Source organism: Quercus robur, chromosome 12, assembly GCF_932294415.1.
Source record: "Quercus robur chromosome 12, dhQueRobu3.1, whole genome shotgun sequence".
NCBI classification, from domain to species: Eukaryota; Viridiplantae; Streptophyta; class Magnoliopsida; order Fagales; family Fagaceae; genus Quercus; species Quercus robur.
The window spans coordinates 21826651-21834196 of record NC_065545.1 but is presented as its reverse complement, the minus strand read 5'-3'; positions in this window follow the sequence as shown (position 1 = coordinate 21834196).

Below are 7546 nucleotides of genomic sequence, written 5' to 3'. Positions count from 1 at the left end.
TCACAAAGTAATTCAACAGAATAGAAAATATCATTTCGGTTAATTTCTATCCAAACAGAGATGAGATAGGCTGAGAAAGAGAAAAAAAAAAATTTAGTGTCAAATTCCGTTCCTACCCCACCCAAGCAAGAGAATTCCGAAAAAATTAGCAAAAAAATTCAAAAACATCATTCCAGCATTATTTCTATTGAAACCGAGTTGAGATAGGCCAAGAAAGAGGGAAAAAAATTTTAGTCCAGAATTCCGTTCCTACCCGAACCGGGCTAGAAAATTCCAAAAAAAATAGCAAAAAAATTCAAAAAATTAAAAACAACATTCCGGCATTATATCTATCCAAACCGGGATGAGTTAGTGTTAGGAACCCGGTGGTTCCTAATGGAGATTGATGAGAATTATAGGGGAATGGATGGGGATTGTAGGGAAATTGACTTAATTCGAGGTAGTCACCCTCCATAGAGAAAGAGAGAGATTAAGAGAGAGAAATGCACTAATGCACTAACAAATTGGTTTATTCTTCATTGATTCCTCATATTGGATTACAATCATGTATTTATAAGAGACTAGCTCTAATCTCATTGGTCCACATGGCCTCATCCTATTGGTTCTATTATTCCCCATGTGCATTAATAATTCCAACATGCGCTAAATGTGATTAACATGCGCTAAATGTGATTAACATGCTTGGAGTTGTAACTAACTAACTAACTAGGTTCTATTATTCCCCATGTGCATTAATAATTCCAACATGTGCTAAATGTGATTAACATGCTTGGAATTGTAACTAACTAACTAACTAAATCTCAATACAACAATTATTATCCATATGCTTATAGCATTCCTAACATTTCCCTCCCCTTGAAAACACCTTGCCCACAAGGTGTTGTTGTGAAATAGCATCTTCATCAAAGGAGATCTTCCAATGGACCAATACCGTAGTGACATTTTGATCACCATATTCATGCATTTCTCTTTGACAAGCGGTCCGGTGCACATGAAGGTTTCTTCTTTCAAACTTTGCTCAAATTCTTGAGCCTTCAATGGTTCTTCAATCTTCAAGGTCTCATTGGTTTTTTGAACCTTGAAATGTTCTAGTATCCTCAAGACCTCATTTGATTCTAGAACCATTAGAATTCTTGGAGCTTGTATCTTGGATTCTTGGATCACCGACACTTGGATTGCCAATTCTTGAATCATAGACTCTTGAATGGAAGCCTCCATTGGTGCATCAAGAATGGGTTCTTGGAGGATCATCATCACCTTCTTTGTTGATTCTTTCGACTGAACTTCAAGGGCAACATGTACATGTATATCATCATCCACTTTGACACAAAACTCAACATCTCGGCTTGCAACAACAGTAGTAGATTCTTGGAACTTGATTTGTTCTTCGAGTTTCATTGAATCAAGAGATTGTAACTCCTCTTCCGTCATGTTCTCGAGACCCTCTTGCAATCTTGAGAGCTCCTCCTTCATGGCCATGTTAGATTCATCCAAGGCCTTCATCTTCTTTGAAATCTCCTTGGATTCTTCTAAGGCTTTGTTCAACAATTCTTGTATTTTTTTCAAAATTTTTCTTTCATCACAATTGCTTGTCACTGGATCAACGGCTCTGATACCATTTGTTAGGAACCCGGTGGTTCCTAATGGAGATTGATGAGAATTATAGGGGAATGGATGGGGATTGTAGGGAAATTGACTTAATTCGAGGTAGTCACCCTCCATAGAGAAAGAGAGAGATTAAGAGAGAGAAATGCACTAATGCACTAACAAATTGGTTTATTCTTCATTGATTCCTCATATTGGATTACAATCATGTATTTATAAGAGACTAGCTCTAATCTCATTGGTCCACATGGCCTCATCCTATTGGTTCTATTATTCCCCATGTGCATTAATAATTCCAACATGTGCTAAATGTGATTAACATGCTTGGAGTTGTAACTAACTAACTAACTAGGTTCTATTATTCCCCATGTGCATTAATAATTCCAACATGTGCTAAATGTGATTAACATGCTTGGAATTGTAACTAACTAACTAACTAAATCTCAATACAACAATTATTATCCATATGCTTATAGCATTCCTAACAGTTAGCCTACGAAAGACAGAAAAAATTTTTAGTCCCGAGTTCCATTCCCACCCGACCCGGGCTTGAAAATTCCAAAAAAAGAATCGCAAAAAAATTCAAAAAATTAAAACACATCATTCCGGCATTATTTCCATCCAAACCAGGATTAGATAGGTCGTGAAAGAAAAAAAAAAAATTTAGTCCCGAATTTCGTTACTACCCGACCCAGGCAAGAAAATTCCAAAAAAAATAGCAAAAAATTCAAAAAATTAAAAAACATCATTCCGGCATTATTTCCAACGAAACCGGGATGAGAAAGCCCGAGAAAGAGAAAAAACAATTTTAGTCCCGAATTCCGTTCTTACGCGTCTCCGGCTTGAAATTCCAAAAAAATAGCAAAAAAGATCAAAAAATTATAAAATATCATTCCAGCATTATTTCTATCCAAATCGGGTTGAGATAGACCGAGAAAAAGAGAAAAAAAAATTTAGTCCTGAATTTCGTTCCTACCCGACTCGGGCTTGAAAATTCCAAAAAAATAGTAAAAAAATTCAAAAAATTAAAAATCATCATTCCGGCCTTATTTCAATCCAAACCGGGATGAGATAGGCCGAGAAAGAGAAAAAAAAAAAAATTTAGTCCCGAATTCTGTTCCTACCCAACTCGGGCTAGAAAATTCCAAAAAAAAATTCCCAAAAAATTCAAGAAATTAAAAAACATCAATCTAGTATTGTTTCTTCCCAAACCAGGATGAGTTAGGCCGAGAAAGAGAGGAAAAAAAAATTTACTCCCGAATTCCTTTCCTAACCGACCTGAGCTAGAAAATTCCCAAAAAAAAAAAAAAATTCAAGAAATGAAAAAACATCATTCCAGCATTATTTCTATCCAAAAAGAGATGAGAGAGGCCAAGAAAGAGAGAAAAATATTTTAGTCCTGAATTAGTTCCTACCCAACCTGGGAAAAATATTCCAAAAGAAATAGCAAAAAAATCCAAAAAATTAAAAACCATAATTCCATTATTATTTCTATCCAAACCTGGATGACATAGGCCAAGAAAGAGAGAAATAAATTTTGGTCCCGGATTCCGTTCCTACCCGACCCAGGCTAGAAAATTCCAAAATAAATAGCGAATAAACTGAAAAAATTAAAAAACATCATTCCGGCTTTAGTTCAGTTGAAACCGGGATGAGATTGGCCGAGAATGAGAGAAAAAATTTTATTCTCGAATTCGGTTCCTACCCGACCCGGGTAAGAAAATTTAAAAAAAAATAACAAAAAAATTCAAAGAATTAAAAAACATCATTACGGCATTATTTCTATCCAAACCAGAATAATATAGGCGGAGAAAGAGAGAAAAAAATTTCAGTCCCGAATTCCGTTCCTTCCCAACCCGGGCTAGAAAATTCACACAAAAATAGCAAATAAATTCAAGAAATTAAAAAAAATCATTCCGGCTTTATTTCTATCGAAAGCGGGTTAGATAGGATGAAAAAAAGAGAAAAAAATTTTAGTCCCGAATTCCGTTCCTTCCCGAGCTGGGCTAGAAAATTCGAAAAATAATAGCAACAAAATTCAAAAAATTAAAAAACATCATTCCGGTGTTCTTTGTATCCAAACCTGGATGACATTGGCCGAGAAAAAGAGAAAAAAAATTTAGTCCCAAATTCCATTCCTACTCGACCTAGGCAAGAAAATTCTAAAAAACATAGCAAAAAAATTCAACAAATTAGAAAACATCATTCCGGCATTATTTCTATTGAAACCGGTATGAGATAGGCCGAGAAAGAGCGAAAAAAAATTTTAGTCCCGAATTCCGTTCCTACCCGACTCAGGCTAGAGAATTCCAAAAAAAAATAGCAAAAAAGTTCAAAAAATTAAAAAACAACATTACGGCATTATTTCTATTCAAACCGGGTTTAGATAGGCCAAGAAAGAGGGAAAAAAAATTTAGTCCCAAATTCCGTTCCTACTCGAACAGGGAAAGAAAATTGCAAAAAAAATAGTAAAAAAATTTCAAGAAATTAAAAACATCATTCTGGCATTATTTATATCCAAACCGGGATGAGATAGGCTAAGAAAGAGAAAAAAAAAATTAGTCCGGAATTCCATTCATACCCAACCCGGGCTTGTAAATTGCAAAAAAATTCAATAAATAAAAAAACATCATTCCAGCATTATCTCTATCCGAACCGGGATGAGATAGGCCGAGAAAGAGAGAGAAAAAATTTAGTCTCGAATTCCTTTCCTACCCTACCCTAGCTAGAAAATTCCAAAAAAATAGCAAAAAAATTCAAAAAATCAAAAATCATCATTCCAGCCTTATTTCTATCCAATCCGGGATGAGATAGGCCGAGAAAGAGAGAAAAATATTTTAGTCTCAAATTTGTTACGAACCGACCTCGGCAAAAAAATTGAAAATAAAATAGAAAAAAAATCCAAACAATTAAAAAACATCATTTCGTTATTGTTTCTATCCTAACCGGAATGAGATAGGCTGAGAAAGTGAGAAAAAAATTTTAGTCCCGAATTTCGTTCCTACCCGACCCGGGCTAGAAAATTCCAAAAAAAAAAATAACAAAAAAATTCAAAAAATTAAAAAACTTCATTCCAACATTATTTCCTTCAAAACCAGGATGAGATTGGTCGAGAAAAAGGGAAAAAAAATTTAGTCCCGAATTCCATTCCAACCCAACCAAAGCTTGAAAATTCCAAAAAAATAGCAAAAAAATTCAAAAAATTAAAAATCAACATTCCGGCCTTATTTCTATCCAAACCAGCCTGAGATAGGTCGAGAAAGTGAGAAAAAAAATTTACTCCCGAATACCGTTCCTACCCGACCTAGGCTAGAAAATTCCAAAAAAAAAAAAAAGCAAAAATATTCAAAAAATTAAAAAACATCATTCTGGCATTATTTCTATAGAAACCGGGATGAGATTGACCGAGAAAGAGTGAGAAAAATTTAAGTCCCGAATTTCGTTCCAACCCGGCCCGAGATAGAAAATTCCCAAAAAAATTAAAAATAATTCAAGAAATTAAAAAACATCATTCCGGCATTATTTCAACCCAAACCAGGATGAGATTGGCTGAGAAAGAGAGAAAAAACTTTTAGTCCTGAATTCCGTTCCTACATGACCCGGGCAAGAAAATTCCAAAAAAACAGTAAAAAATTCAAGAAATTAAAAAACATCATTCCGGTATTATTTCTATCCAAACCGGGATGTGATTGGCCGAGAAAGAGAGAAAAAAAATTTTGTCCCGATTCCGTTCCTACCCAACCCGGGCTAGAAAATTCCAAAAAAAATAACAAAAAATTCAAAAATTAAAACACACTATTCAGGCAATATTTCCATCCAAACCGGGATTAGATAGGCCGAGAAAGAGAAAAAAAAAATTTAGTCCCAAATTCCGTTCCTACCTGACCCGGGAAAGAAAATTCCCAAAAAAATAGCAAAAAAATTCAAAAATCTAACACATCATACTAGCATTATTTCTATCCAAACAGGGATGAGATAGGCTGAGAAAGAGAAAACAATTTTAGTCCCGAATTCCGTTCCTACCCGACTCGGGCAAGAAAATTCCAAAAAAAAATAGCAAAAAAATTTAAAAAATTAAAAAACATGATTCTAGCATTATTTCTATCCAAACAGGGATGAGATAGGCCGAGAAAGAGAAAAAAATTTAGTCTCCAATTCCGTTCCTACCCGTCCCGGGCCAGCAAAATTCAAAAAAAAAAAAGCAAAAAAATTCAAAAAATTAAAAAACATTATTCTGGCATTATTTCTATCGAAACCAGGATGAGATAGGCCGAGAAAGAGAAAAAAAAAAATTTGTCCCGAATCCCGTTCCTTCCCGACCCGGGCTAGAAAATTAAAAAAAAAAATTTGCAAAAAAATTCATGAAATTAAAAAACACCATTCCGGTATTATTTCTGTCGAAACAAAGATGAGGTTGGCCGAGAAAGAGGGAAAAAAATTTTAGTCCCGAATTCTGTTCCTACATGTCCCGGGCTAGAAAATTCCAAAAAAAAAAATAGCAAAAAAATTCAAGAAATTAAAAAACATCATTCCGGCATTATTTCTATCCAATCCAAGATGAGATAGGCTGAGAAAGGGAGAAAAAAAATTTTACTCCCGAATTCCGTTCCTACCCGACCCGAGCTAGAAAATTCCTAAAAAAAATAGCAAAAAAATTCAAGAAATTGAAAAACATCATTCCGGCATAATTTCTATTCAAACCAGGATGAGATTGGCAGAGAAAGAGAGAAAAAGTTTTAGTCCCGAATTCCGTTCCTACCCGACTCTGGCTAGAAAATTCCAAAAAAATTTCAAAAAATTAAAACACATCATTCCAGCATTATTTCTATCCAAACCGGGATGAGATAGGCCGAGAAAGGGAGAAAAAAAATTTAGTCCTGAATTTCGATCCTACCCTTCCCTGGCTAGAAAATTCCAAAAAAAAAATAGCAAAAAAATTCAAAAAATTAAAAAACATCATTCTGGCATTATTTCTATCCAAACCAGGATGAGATAGGCCGAGAAAGAGAAAAAAAAAAAAATTAGACCTGAATTCCGATCCTACCCAACCCTGGCTAGAAAATTTCCAAAAAAAAAAAAAAATAGCGAAAAAATTCAAAAAATTAAAAAACCTCATTCCGACATTATTTCCATCCAAACAGGGAGTAAATAGGTAGAGAAGGGAAAAAAAAATTTTAGTCCTGAATTTCGTTCCTACCAGACCCGGGCAAGCAAAATTCAAAAAAAAAATAGCAAAAAAATTTAAAAAAAATTAAAAAATATCATTCCGGCATTATTTAAATCGAAACCGGGATGAAATAGGCCGAGAAAGAGAAAAAGAAATTTATTCCCGAATTCGGTTCCTACCTGACCCAGGCAAGAAAATTTAAAAAGCAAAAAAATTCAAAGAATTAAAAAACATTATTACGGAATTATTTCAATTCAAACCAGGATAATATAGGCGGAGAAAGAGAAAAAAAAATTTTAGTCCCAAAATCCGTTCCTTCTTGAGCCAGGCTAGAAAATTCGAAAAATAATAGCAACAAAATTCAAAAAATTAAAAAAACATCATTCCGGCCTTATTTCTATCCAAACCAAGATGAGATTGGCCGAGAAAAATAGAAAAAAAAATTTAGTCCCGAATTCCGTTTCTACTCGACCCAGGCTAAAAAATTCCAAAAGCAATAGCAAAAAAATTCAAAAAATTAAAAAACATCATTCCGGCATTATTTTTATCGAAACCAGTATAAGATAGGCCGAGAAAGAGAAAAAAAAATTTAGTCTAGAATTCCGTTCCGACCCGACCCAGGCGAGAAAATTCCAAAAAAAAAAATAGCAAAAAAATTTAAAAACATCATTCCGGCATTATTTCAATCGAAACCAGGATGAGATAGGCCGAGAAAGAGAAAAAAAAAATTTATTCCCGAATTCGGTTCATAACCGACCCGGGCAAGAAAATTAC